At 39.7% G+C, this 15,099-nt stretch overlaps 1 protein-coding gene across 1 annotated transcript in view; it reads right to left on the bottom strand.

Annotated features, from left to right (window-relative positions):
* The window catches only part of dyrk1ab (dual-specificity tyrosine-(Y)-phosphorylation regulated kinase 1A, b), a 32,083-nt gene extending 17,366 nt beyond the window's left edge, over positions 1–14,717 (bottom strand). The window contains exon 1 of the mRNA XM_017491436.3: positions 13,796–14,717. The gene's annotated coding sequence lies outside the window, so the exon portion shown is untranslated. The remainder of the gene's footprint in view (positions 1–13,795) is intronic.
* Positions 14,718–15,099: the final 382 nt, after the last annotated feature.

Genomic DNA, 15,099 nt, shown 5'->3' on the forward strand with positions numbered 1-15,099 from the left:
TGAAAACTCCCACACGACATTAGTGTGATTAAGGTGTGTACGTGTCTGTAATGTACGTCGATAATGCGACTAAAACAGGAATACTCCACATGTCTTAATTCGATTTGTGTTTACTTCGAGTATGACTTTAGCTGGATTAAGGTAATAAAAAAATTGCTGTTTACATGGTAGTTTCTTAATCATAGTATTGTCTTAATCGGGTTGATATAGGACTGACTCTGCTTCCTCAATTCGAGGGACCTGTATGTGGGAATCCAAGTATGTTGACGAGTACATATGATTGGATTGTTAGTGTGCATTCAGTAACAGTGCATTCAGTGGTGCCAGAAGGCAAAAAAAAGAAAATGAATTGAAAACATTATTATTCCAAAAGAAAAAAAAAAGAAAAAAGAAAAAAGAAAAAAAAAAGAAAAAACAAGGGTGTGGTAGTGGCCTAAGAAAACTCTACAGTGAAAACTCAGCCACAGTGTTCTGGTTTAGTGAAGTGTGGCAGAAATGAAATGTGTTAATTGGTGTTAAGAAAATTGCAAGCAGATTCTAATTGATAATGAAAGCTACAAACTAGATTTTGCCAGCAAAGTCCAGGTGATCAAGAAATAATTTCTTCCATAGTAATAAATGAAAGATATTAAACAGTAATGCGTAATTTACTTCAAAAATAAAATGTGTTGTCTTTACTGATATTTTGCCTTCAAGGCTATCACATTAGGAGGCCTTAGATTGAGATAGTTTTAGATAGTTGCTGTTATCCTGCAGTCATTTGGTGTCACACCTTCACATCTTGTGCACATCTTCAGAAATGAACGCAACATGTCCATGTGGTGCAATACCAAAAGAAATAGTTGAGGCAGTGTAGCACCATGTGACTGTGTCTGAAACTGAATAAACAAACTAGCACTGTGTCTCAAATTGCATACTTGTACTACGTACAAGATCAATTTAGGGTGGTATGGAGTACAAACACTAACGGTTTTCCTATTATAGTCGGTATTTGAATTTTAAACGCCTTTTTGAACTGACCAAAAGATCTGCTTTGAATACTACATTTCTGGATTTCCTCGATCAGTAACTACACTAACTGTGCACTTTATTAGGAACACCTGTACACCTACACATTCAGGCAATTATCTAAATCAGCCAACTGTGACAGCAGCACAATGTATAAAATCGTGCAGATACGGGGCAGGAGCTTCAGGTAATGTTCACATCAACCACAGAAAAAATGTGATCTCAGTGATGTTTGACTGTGGCATGACTGTTGATGCCAGACAGTCTGGTTTGAGTATTTCTAGAACTGCTGATCTCCTTGGATATTCATGCAAAACAGTCTCTTCAGTTCACTCAGAATGGTGCAATAAAGAAAAAAAAAGAAAAAAAAAAAAACATCCAGTGAGCTGCAGTTCTGCGAATGGAAACGCGTTCTTGATGAGGGAGGTCAACAGAGATTAGCCAGTCTGGTTCGAGCAGACAGGAAGGCTACAGTAACTCAGATAACCATTCATATACAATTGTGGTGAGGTGAAATCATCTCAGAATGTACAACACATCGAACCTTGAGGTGGAAGGGCTACAACAGCAGAAGACCACGTTGGGTTCCACTTCTGTCGGCCAAGAACAGAAAGATGAGGTTGCAGTAGGCACAGACTGGACAGGTGAAGCCTTGAAAAACGAAGCCTGGTCTGATGAATCATGATTTCTACTGAGGCACACAGATGGTAGGGTCAGAAACAACAGCATGAATCCATGAACCCAACCAGCCTTGTGTCAACGGTCCAGGCGGGTGGAGGTGGTGTAATGGTGTGGGGAATGTTTTCTTGCCACACTTTGGGCCCATTAATACCAATCAATAATCACTTGAATGCCATATTTGAGTATTGTTGCTGATCATGTGTGTCCCTTCATGGCCACAATTTACCCATCTTCTAATGACTTCTCCCAGCATGATCATGCACCACGTCACAAAGCAAAAGTCGTCTAAAACTGGTGTCACGAACATGACAACACTCTTCATTGGCCCTCCCAGTCACCGGATCGGAATCCAATAGAAGACCTTTGGGATGTGGATGAAAGTGCACCTGAAAAATCTGCAGGGATTTTGTGATGTAATCATGTCATCGTGAACCAGAATCTCAAAGGAATGTTTCCAACATCTTGTGGAATCCATGCCATGAAGAATTGAGGCTGTTTAGAGAGCAAAGGGAGGCCCCACCCCCTATCAGTATAGCATTCCTAATAGAGTGCTCAATGTACTGCTGAATGTTAAAGAAGAGATGCAGATCATAAGAAATATCACACTCTCTACAGACAGTGTAAAAGACAAACTGAGCTCGTCAGTCTGTTTATGTGCACGAAATCATTAAACACTACAGTACAAATTGGAAACCTGGAAGTTTTGACGTTGATGTGCCATATAGTGGATGCCACATTTAATCCTCCAGATGTACATAAGCAAGTGAGTATGTGAACAATACCGCTCACGTAGCAGTCGCATGCCTGCACGTATGCGTGGTAAAAGGGGAGTACTTATTCATCTTTAAGCTAAGCGTTCATCAGGTAGACATGCAGGCTCCACCAGTGGAGATAAGAGATTCCTTGTCAATTTCTTCTCTCTTATACATTTCACTCTTGAATATATGGAGTCAAATACTGAGGAATGAGACAAGTAAGAAGCCAGCACAGTACTGCATGGTTCTTCTGTTATGATTAAATTCAACTACATTTTATTTGTATAGTGCTTTTAAAACACCTGTTATGTTTTTTGAACTGTGCCTAATTTTGTTTTAAATCTCTCATACAATAGATTTACATGTATCCAAGGTTAAAAAAAAAAAAAAAACAAAAAAAAAAAAAAACACTTTAATGTGCTCATCATTTAAATTGCAGCATTATCGATTCCCCCCAGTGTCACAAAAGACTCATTAAATGATCCGTTCTAAAGGATTCATTCTAAACTCCTCCTTTCAGAGATCATACTCTGCTCTGATTGGTCAGGTGTCCCAATCTGCTGTGATTGGTCTACCGCTGTCAACGTGTCAAAAAGGAAACTACCATAACGAGTTTCAGCTCCGTCTGGGAAAGAAAGGGAGAAAAAAAAAAAAAATAGAAGTCTGTTGTAACTTTCTGCTGTGTGAATGAGGCGGCTGATATGCGGCTAATAAACAGAATGAAGTGCGAGTGATATTGTCTTCTGAAGTCATGCTTGATAGAACATTTTGCAGATCTCGTGTCTGTGAAATTGTAACTATCGACAGGTGTGTGGTCTAGTAGTCTGGCCGAACCGTCTAGTGTGTGCGTTCAGAGTAGAGATGCAGTCGATATCGATAACCGATTATTCAGAGTGATATCGGCAGACTCCGATAGTTCTGCCTTTTATGCCTTCTTTTAAATTAATAATAATTAATTCCACAATTCTGAAAGAAATGAAATAAAAACTTTATTCTCTCCATTTCAACAATTTGTTTCACAGTAACTGGTCTCAAACACAAATCACATTACTCTAATTAACGTTAATCTTCAGAATTTAGTTCATGTGTTAAAGTAAGATTTCCTAACTTATTGGATGTTAATTCATATTAACAGAAGTAATTGCCTGAAAATCTTAAAAAAAATAAATAAATAAAAAAAAAAGCCTCCTGTTAGTCTCACACACACTCACCACTGACAAAAGCATTTCTGCTTAATCAGTGAACATCAAGCTGGTAATTTACAATATCAACTTTTTATATATTAACATTAACTGGATATGAAATATACTACTCTACAAATATATTTTCCAGGCAATATATACCTTTTTTTGTCTAAAAAATTTAGACTCTACGCCAAAACTCCCGCTTCACTGCTGCAGTGTCCGGTGTAAAATTTTATCAGTGCAGATATCACAAACTGCAGTTTTGTCGTCATTCCACACAAGAGACATCATCTTTATACACAACACGACATCCATGTGTTTTCCCGTCCTCTTTTGATAGACAGGATATAATCGGCCCTGAACATCGGATGTTTTTAAACTGAAAAATTGCCTCTATCGGCCGATACGTCGGAACATCTCCAGTTCAAAGGATTATAACGTTAAAAATAGGTTGAAACTGTCCTTATATGTCTGTGCTCTCCCACAGTTTAAAAAAAAAAAAAAATCATTGTGACCCTGGCTTAAGCAACAAAACTGTAGGTAATATAGGGCCCACGGTTGATTAGGAGAGGTATTTCAATAATGTGAGTTAGCCAGTTAGCAGAGACCTAAAGCTAACAGTTTAACAGCATGCACATACACAACAACATCAATTTGAGCCCGAATCCGATAGTGATACATCGGGAGATCAATCCCAAGCACCATCGCAAGCACAACAAGAGCAGGACGTTTCTCAGTGTTATGTAGTTTGGCAATAACGTGAGTTAGCCGGTTAACAGAAGCTAACAGGCTAACAGCTGCGCACGTATACAACACAAAACCACGCATTTAAAACACTAAGTAGAAAATATATACATGAATAATTAATCATACTTTCAGGTTGTGATCCAGAAGCAAAAGATGGTCCAAATAAAATGGGTACTGGCGACAACAGTAACCTAACGCTTTCAGGACAACTACAACTTTAGTGTTTGAGGGCAGGTCAAAGTTGTTCACAAGCAGCGGATGAAGACCAGAGGCGGGGCTTTTTGTTACAAGCCTACGGAGGTTAGTACAGGAAGTAAATCTGGAAAACCTTTAAAAAAAAAAATTAAGGATTTTTGTTTAATGTAGCTGAGTTTAACAAAAACGAAAGACCAAACTGCATTTCCTACAGCCCCTCGCAAATGCACACGAGCACAAATATTATGAAGAGCACGTAATGTGATCTCAGTGCAAGAGCGCAAACAGCATTTTAAATCATGGTACAATTATAATTACCATCAACATTATTTGTAAAGTATCAGATTTTACACTTCATGGGTTTTTTTTTTTTTCCCTCTTACAGAAGAAAACCAAAACATACAGCTCCTGTCTATTTGGAGACTGTAGGTTGGGTGAACCTGCTTTGCAAACCTTCAACTGTGATCCTTGGAGAACTTTTTTGTCTCTCTAACCATGTTCCTCAACTGTGCCTGGAAGATAAATACACTTGCGTCCTCTTCCAGGCTCAAAACAGCTCAAGTTCTTTAAAACTTCATAATTACTGCTCTAACTATGGATGACTGCTTAAGAGTACCTAAACACTTGGATGAATGTTTTTTATATATATATATATATATATATATATATATATATATATATATATATATATATATATATATATATATATATATATATATATATATATATATATATATATATATATATAAAAACACGCAAAAATATAAAAAGTAACATCATAATTCATGTTCAAACTCCTGATTTTTTTTACGGTAAAAACTCATCAATTCTATCCAACAATGGATCTTCCTCAGGCGCTGGCACCGATCGTAACGCCTTTGTGATGTGCAATTGTAACTGTGATGGCAAAATCAATATCGCTCAGTGTAAAGCCAGATTTATCGAGCAAAATTTTACTTCAGCTCTGAAATAAGAAAATCACTACTTTAGTCTTATGCGGACGGGATTAAATTTACACGGGGGGGCGATTTGCATTGTTGATGTTTTTCTCCGTCCTCCTTTGAGAAAATTATAGGCCAAATTACCTGCTGTTTTTCCACCAAACTCAGCGTTCAACCGATCATTTTTGTCCTGTCCTTATGCACATGTCCATGATTTTTTTATGCAGATTTAGGGGGGAAGGTGTTTAACTGCTGCTATTTGCCATATTCAGTCTCTTAGTGTGTGTATCAGTGACTCTGCCCCCGAATATTAAAGACTTCCTGAGTCGCAAAACGAATATTGGAAGCTTCTTGTATACTATGTGATTGTTTTATTGTATTCTCAGATTGTTCCTGGAGCTTGGGGTTCACCGCAAACTGCAATAACCAAATGAGCCTTCTTATTTCACTCTTCTCTACTCCAGTACCACTCCGACTGCTTGAACGCTATATTGTGAATGGAGCGTGATCGTAGGATCAGGTGACGTAAATATCCGGGTTTGTAGAAACACCTGTGGAAATTTTATTGTTGTTCAGATTAGGGTTGTCACAGTACCAAAATTTCAGTAGTCGGTACCAAAACCAATAAAATTCCACACTACTCGGTACCTATTTCGGTACCAAAGCAAAACACAAAAACATGCTAATTGAACAACACACTATTTTATTAATGAAGTTAAATATCAATATAAAATGTATTTTTAAAAATGCCATTCTGTATACTTCAAGTACATCATTATTACAGCTACTAGAGTTCTCCAGACAAGAGTAGAAATGTGTTTCTGACTGACCGATATTAAAAGACAAATAGTGCTAGCCACACATCTATTATTTTCTAAACACATAAATTTCAGATATAATCGCTCATCAAAAAGCCTTTGGTGTGTAAAATTAGTGAACCCCATCATGTCCTCCCATTTATTTTACCCCAATAAAAGTTACAGCATTAAACAGTTAATAAGGACTCCTGACTGTATTAGCGTTAAACGTGCGTATGCTAACCATTACCTAAACAAAAACGAGGAAGTTTTCTTGCAATAATACACTCGAATTAAACTATGCTACAACATTCATAATGCAACCGCTTCCATCATTTTAAACTCACCTGCTTGAATAAATACTGCGGTTAAGCAGCTGCTCTTCCTGAAAGCACGGTTAATCTAGCGGCACATAAATTTCAGAGGCGCGGCTTTAACACACTTAGCGGTAACAGCACGGAAAGCGGCAAACGAGCGTCCGAGAGAAATACATGTATTTTGCCTAGATTATAGTAGATAAGTATGCGGTTTCGGACGCAGCCATGGTAACCGGGGAGCTGCTGCTGCTTTGGCTCCAATCACTAATCACTGAGGAGATGTGTAAAAAATTTATTACCCATGTCCATCCATCCATCCATCCATCTTCTACCGCTTTCTCCTTCTTCAGGGTCGCGGGGGAAACTGGAGCCTATCCCAGGGAGCATCGGGCACAAGACAGGGTACACCCTGGACAGGGTGCCAGTCCATCGCAGTTTATTACCCATGTCCCCATGATAAACTAATCCAATCCAAATAAGGCTTTTGTTACGAAAAATTATCCAACCTACTAATAATTTCCTCGGGCCTTGATTAAAGTGGAACAAGACAATTCTCCTACATTGTCACATATAACGATTTCAACTTGAATGGACAAAAATGTACTTCCTAATCGATGATTCTGTACAGACAGCTAAACTGTGCTGAAGAGAAGAGCAGCTCCAACTGACCGACTTGTTAAACAATTTTAAAGACTGAATACTGGCATCATTTCATTTCCATGTAGAACATGTTATGAAAATTAAATTGTGTAGTTTCAAAGTTGCTTTAAAATGAACACTGCTTCCATCGCACGATGGGGAACAGATCTGCTACAACAAACACTTTCTGTGAGAAGGGCGTTCGAGGAGAGGGAGTGAGATTGCTGTCGGAGACGTCACCGATTTCTACCCTCTGTTCATTCATATGTTTCCGCTGACTAATCACAGTGGAGGTGAGCAGGCAGTCTGGATGCTTCGGTATGGAGAGACACTTTCCCCCGACATGCCACACTCCAGTCCATTAGAAATGTCTTTCTGACGCTCCGAAGGTACTGCATGCCTATTCGGGTGCAAGTATAAGTGGGTCTTACATCAAGTGCTAAATATGGGAAGGAAGCGGTCCCATAGCAAGAGTGCTGCTCAACACTTAACTGATTTAAGGTTGGTTTTTCTTGGGATTAATTTAGTTTCACCTTGTTTTTAAATGTATTAGTGCAACAACAAGCAAACAAACAAAAAAAGAAATTCCAGACTGGATGTGTTTACTTAAAATAGTATCACACCGATCGCAACTTTTCATTTCATGGGGTGCTACGCTGATTACTAGCAGCTGTTCCCATCATTTATTTATTGCTATAGTTTCAATGACTACATTTACATGGACAGCAATAATCTAATTATTGACCTTAATCTAATTAAGGTAATAATGTGATTAAGGTGTTTACATGAATCGCTTTTAGAATACTCCTGTCATGTACCCGTTTCACATGTTTTAGAACATAATTAGATTAAGAGCCCGTGTCATTACGTCACCGCGCCACGCCATCCCTCCAGAATTTCACGTATCAACATACAGTTCGTCTTCGTTACCGTATACAGTTTGTGTTTTTATTTATTTTTTTTACGAACGCTTTAACGCTTGAAGCGGTGGGTGCGTCCCAAATCAAGTAGTTACCGTCTATATAGTAGCCGAGATACATGTATTTTTCCCCACTACAGATGTAAACGCAGCTAATGTTAGCACCAGGCTAGCACATCTGTACAACCTAGCTACAGCATGTATACAAAAGCAAAACACTGATCACAAGCCTTTCCATCCAAAAAAAAATTGTGGAGGAAAATGCTTCTGTCTACAACGCATGCACCACAGACCAAGTTTACACGGACAGCAGTAACCTAATTATCGACCTTATTCTGTATAAGACAATATTGTGATTAAGGTGTTTACATGAGTTGATTTTAGAATATTCCTTTCACTTTCCCGTTTTACATGTTATAAAACATAGATCGATTAATGGCACACGTCACCACGCCACGCCGTCCGACATTCCCTCCAGAATTTCACGTATCGACATACAGTTGGTCTTCGTTATGGTACCATATACAGTTTTGGGTGTTTCATTTTTAATTTTACGAAATCTTCAAGTACAGCTAATTATTATATGCTATACATGCAAATAGATGACTGCTTGAAGCCGTGGGCTAAGTCTGAAACCACGTGCTTACCATGTATTTCACCTACTGTATAGTAGGTAAGTACGTGGTTTGGGACGCAGCCGTGCTTTCTTGTGTGCCGTCAAACGTTTGAGCACTGCTGTGTGTGAACGTGTCCTGTTGAAAAAATGCGGTGAAAACTCTCACACGACATTAGTGTGATTAAGGTGTGTACATGTCTGTAATGCGCGTCGATAATGCGACTAAAACAGGAATACTCCACATGTCTTAATTCGATTTGTGTTTACTTCGAGTATGACTTTAATCAGATTAAGGTCATCAAAAATCAGTGACTATGTTTACATGGACAGCAGTAATCTAATTATTGACCGTACTCTGAGTAAGATATTGTGATTAAGGTGGTTACATGAGTCGCTTTTAAATACTCCTTTCATGTACCTGTTTTACATGTTATAGAACATAATTAGATTAAAGGCACACATCATTACGTCCCCACGCCATGCCGTCCCTCAAGAATTTCACGCATCAACATACAGTTCATCTTCGTTATGGTACCGTATACAGTTTTGGGTGTTATTAAATTTTTTTACGAACGCTTTAAGTGCAGTTAATTACTTGTCATGCTGTACGTGCAAATAGACAACTGTTTGAAGCTGTGGGCTGCGTCCCAAACCGCATACTTACCGTCTATATAGTAGCCGAGATACATGTATTTTTCCCCACTATAGGCCTATAGTAGGGAAGTATGCGGTTTGGGACGCGGCCGTAAAATGTTGAGCACTGCTGTGTCAGATCGTGTCCTGTTGCAAAATGCGGTGAAAACTCTCACACGGCATTAATAATGTGATTAAGGTGTTTACATATCTGCAATACACGTCGATAATGCGACTAAAACAGGAGTACTCCACATGTCTTAATTCGATTAGTGTTTACTTCGAGTATGACCTTAATCAGATTAAGGTAATTAAAAATTGCTGTTACATGGTAGTTTCTTAATCATAGTATTGTCTTAATCGGGTTAATAGTGGATTATTGTTCTCCATGTAAACGCACTGATTGTCTACAGTAGCACAGAGAGCCTCACTGACTGGATCAAGAGCTAGAAATATGTGGAACCAGACAACACACTGTTTGATAGTTGAGGAGGAAAACACAATCATCCCTCACTCCTATTGGTAGTTGCCAACACGCTTTGTTTTCCCCCTTGCATAAAGTTAAACTTCACTCAACCTTGCTGCGTCACTCACCCCGGGCAGTTTACGTCGCTAAAGGTCGCTAGCCTAAGTGCTGGCCGCTTTGAAAGCATGTTGGTAAAAAGCAAGCAGCTCGAGATGTCCACGTGCATGCACAGCTGTAGGTTAAATCTGTGCTCCGGTGAAACGGACGTCAAAGCAGACTGGCTTTATGAATTCAGAGCTTTGTTCAAGTTTCTTAAATTTAATTATACCACAGTGTGGTCGCATGCTCAAGTCCGATTGGTCAGGAGGTGTGCGTTATTAGTTTCGTATAACAGCATGGCCTGGACTCTGGCTGTAACATTAACAAAAGATTAATATTAATGCGCTCTTTCTAATACGTTCTTGTTTCTATAGTAACAGCCAGTGATTCGTAAAATGGAAGCTCCACATAATCAACAACTAATAAAAAACAAAGTAAAACACACACATATATACATATATACACATATACATATACATATATGTAAGTAAGCTGCTCAGCCAAATGCCGTAAACGTAAATGTAATCAGCACAGGAAAGTCTAGTCTTCAGGACGGAGGAGTTTACGCTTTCCGGCTTCTCAGCAAAATGAAAAGGGGTGTGGTGTTTTTTGTTTTTTTAGTAAGAGAGAGAAAAAAAGGAGAAACTGTTTCTCATTACATTAAATTAATTATTATAAATGAATAAATGTAACTATAAACTGTTAACACATGCTTTATTAAATTTTGTACATTATTAAATTAATCGTTGCAAATTGCTGTGCTATATGCGTAGGAAATGCACCGGGAATTTAATTAAGGAATAACACTCTCCAAACCAAACCACTCTGGGTGAATTGATTCCAGCACGGACCGGAGCGTGTTATTCTTTACTTAAATTCCCAATGCATGTAAAAATGTTCCTAAATGTTATTAACCATTATATCACTCTCCAATTCATAGTTTCCATTCAAATACCGAATACATTATGGTTTTTTTTTTTTTTTTTAAACCAGTATGCTTGGCTATAAGAGGTGACTGTCCGTCATCATGCTACTCTAATTGTGTATTAGTTGCTAGAGAGCTGTAGCTTGTCCCTTCCCATCTTGCACTGCACTGATGGTGGAGCTGGACCATGACTGTTGGCGGGACTATGTGAGCAATCTGACCGGCCGGCAATATTCGCTTCTTATTTGCATGAAGCTGAGAAATTCTCAACTACTATTCTTGCCTGCTTCCCACCTCTCACTCCCACAATCCCGTGCACAGGACTTTAGTCCATCTCAATAGAAAGTGGATGAGAGGTGGGACAGAAAACTCTTTACGTCCTGATCTCACTGCAAATGAATAACTTCCGGGTGCTTTGACTCAGGGTATCGCCTCATCCTTGTGCACAGTACAAAACTCAATAAAATCAGAAACAGTTTGGCAACAATCGTTCAGGCTTGACAGACATGCGTATTTCCGAAGCGTTCAGAGAAATTACATCTTAACGTTCGATTTTCATCTCGAATTATGTCTTCTACATCGTTCAGAAACATCTAACCTGTTAGGGCCAGAATCCAGCATCGGCTTTTGTCTAATACACTAAACCAGTGGTCGCCAACCCTCTTCCTTGAGATCTATCCTCCTGCAGGTTTCACCTCCAACCAAAATCTAACACACCTGATTTAGTTTATCAAGAACTTAGATGGTCAGGTGGGCATTATTACGGGTGGAGCTAAAGGCGGTTTCTCAATTCTAAGAACACAAAGAACGAACTTCTCGTGCTCTCGTGAAGACCGGCCTTGCCAGGCTACCTTGAAAGAACGAACTTGGAAGGACAGGAGGATGTAGAACGACGCATCTGTGTGCTAGGAGCTTCCTGTTGCACAACAGACCATCCCAGGACATTCCTAGTAGCGGGACAGGGTCCTCATCTCTTTTGCACCTGCTTCCTCACGTTAACTAGAAACTAAGCTAACGAGGATACAACATATCTTACCTCAGGATGGAGGCTAGCGTAGTTTAATAAAAACACATCTGAGGGATAAACTTGACTTTTCAACAACCATATATTATTATTATTATTATTATTATTTTTATATATATATATATATATATATATATATATATATATATATATATATATATATATATATATATATATATATATATATAAATTATTCTTTTTAGATACATATTTCGATTATTGTAGTTTTAACATCTTTTGAATGACAGGAATGGGTCAGGCTTCCGTCGTCTGCTACTGTATTCTCGCAATGACTTCTGGGACATCTGTGCACTCAGGTCTGCCTCCTCGAGATCAAGAACACATCCGGGTAATTTCATGCATCCCCAGTACTTGTCTTTTGAGTACTGGAATTGAACTTCGGCAGTGGATGATGACGTAGAACAAGTTCACAAGGACGCAAGAACGCATATTGAGAAAGTCTTCAGGCAGGTACATCTCCAGGAACAGGGTCAGTGACAGGGATGGGCGATAGCTTATCGTTTGCGATATACCGGTAGAAATTCTCCCCACAATAATCATTAGTCTTCCCGCGATAATAACGATAAAGCCTAGTTGGTGACGTATTTCTGTGAGCGACAGTGTGCGACCCGTTTTCAGCTCACGTACAGAGCGGAGACAAGTACAGCAGACATGAAGCTGAGGAGGAGTTTATCTCTAAAGGAGGAGCTACCTCTACAATCTGGAACTGGTTTGGTTACACAAAATCAGTTTTACTTTTTGATCAATGTTTATGTTTCTGAGGCTTCAAGACTGCATGTAGCATCATTGTAGCCAAAAACACTGGCGAACGGTACTATATTTATATCGTCACTGATATCGTTATTGCAATATCATATCAGAAAATATCATGATATAGTTTTAAGTCCATATCGCCCGTCCCTAGGCTGGTGACCACGGCACTAAACTAAACTAAACTCACCAATTCATTATCAGCTTCAGTAGCTGCTCAGGCAAACTGGGTCTCATCTAAACCGTCCCTGGGCTCTTAACTGGGTGATTTCGTGTCAGGTAACATTCGATAAGCCAACCTCACATATCAAGTCCAAAGTCAGAGAGCTGCACTGGATGATCTCATATACTGGATACTCAATCAGTCAATCAATCAGATGAACAACCAACTGTGTCAAGCAGTCTATTCATTCTGCTTTCCCAAAACAATGACAGCTTGATTATAAACGCTTAAAAACTACCACTGCTACCAAGTCAACTAATTCAACAACTCGATGACATTCTTTAAGGCTTCTGTCTTAATATATTTATCAAAAATGTTTGACACTGTGGGAGTACTACTCAGTTAGATATGACTGAATATCAATGCACTGAAACAACAGCTGGGTCAACCCTGAGTAAATCCCTGCTCAACCAGTTAGCCAAGCAAATTAGTTAAAGGCATTTAAATAAGCACCACCATGTGTTAACTAAAATGTGATTATAATCCAACTTTCAGCCATCAAAGAGCTCATCTTCTACCCACAATCCTGGGAGAGTAGCTTGCTGTCTGTGCAGGGTGATGTGCTGCTAACACCGTCATACTGACCTAGCCTAGCCTAGCTTAGCCTAGCTTAATGATTCAGTTAGCTTACTAGACTGAGCTAGCGAACTAGTATAAAGACTAGACTTGCAAAACCCTGACGATCAGAACTTTTCCATACACGCAGCTAGGCAGAAGTGTTAACATGTAGGCCAGGTTTGTATAGCAATGTAAACTAGTGAGAGCGGCTTAAGTGACTAACCAGCTGCCTAACTAAATAACCAACCACACACGGAGACAGAGAGAGAGGTTTAACAGGAAACCATTTCCACCTACCTTTAATGATGTGATCTTCATTTAAAGGCCCAGATCCGGAAAGGTAAAGCCAATGATCCAGCTTCTGTAACGTTGGTTACGATGCGTTCACCGACTGAGGCACTCCAATACACACGCGCGCGCACACACACACACACTCAGAGAGAACGCGGCTAACAAGCTAACTGACAGGCGTCAAGCTGTAATCCCAAGCTAATGTCCTGCTGCTTGGGAAAACAGCCATAGCATGTGAGACGCACGGCCTCTGTATTGTAGTGCGCTAACGCTAGCCCAGGTTTCGTTAACTCTCTTTGACTTAACAAATGGTGGCTAACCAGCTAACGGCTAGCTGCTCCCGCTTCCGCTACTAGCCTTCGTTCAAAAGTGAGACTGTTTCCCTGCTTATGTTGGCAACACTTTGTACAGGGGGGAAAAGTGCGCCGTTAACAACGGTACAAAATGACTCCGCGTGTACGTACACCGTGTCCTATGAGTCTGTCTCTATATTCAAACCTTCACTTTTCCACCAAGATTATATGTCAATTTTCACAAAATGGCGCGCGCTCCAAACCTGCGCAGAGGACCGGCCCGGAAGACCCCAGACACGGCTACTAACGTTAGCCAGGAGAGCTAGGAGCCGCTTAATCTTCCCCTAACATATCCAAACGTGTGTTCCCGAAATGTCTTACTCGAGAACAGTCGAAGAATTTCTTCACACAGAGCTGTCAATCTGAATTCTCCGACCGCGTTGTTCCGGCGGGAAGCGAAAACATTTGAAAGGTTCCACACACACTTTAAAAAAAAAAAAAAAAAAAAAAAAAAAAAAAACTGCCGACAAAATGGCGACTGCCTGTGATGTTGCTATAGAAACTGTCAATCAAGTTCTAAAGTCCCGGATGTAGCAATGACGACCAAAGACAACGTAAGCCTCTGTCATCATCTGTCAATCATCACCATGGCGCCTAAATATGACAGTCCTCTCTTCATATGTGGCTGCTGTGAAAGTAGGTGTGTCCTACTTCATTTTAAGTCAAAATGTTATTTGTTTTATGTTCTAATTTTAAAAAATTGTTTAGTTAATTTGTTAATCTTCCCCGAACATATCCAAACGTCTCACAGCCAGGGTTGGGGGTTCGATTCCCGCTGCTTCCCTGTGTGTGTGGAGTCTCTCCCCGTGCTGGGGGTTTCCTCCAGGTACTTCGGTTTCCTCCCCCAGTCCAAAGACATGCAGGGTAGGCTGACTGGCATGTCCAAAGTGTCCATAGTGTATGGATGTGTGTGTGATTGTGCCCTGTGATGGATTGGCACCCTGTCGAGGGTGTATT

The sequence above is a fragment of the Ictalurus punctatus genome, chromosome 17 (genome assembly GCF_001660625.3).
Source record: "Ictalurus punctatus breed USDA103 chromosome 17, Coco_2.0, whole genome shotgun sequence".
Taxonomy (NCBI): Eukaryota; Metazoa; Chordata; class Actinopteri; order Siluriformes; family Ictaluridae; genus Ictalurus; species Ictalurus punctatus.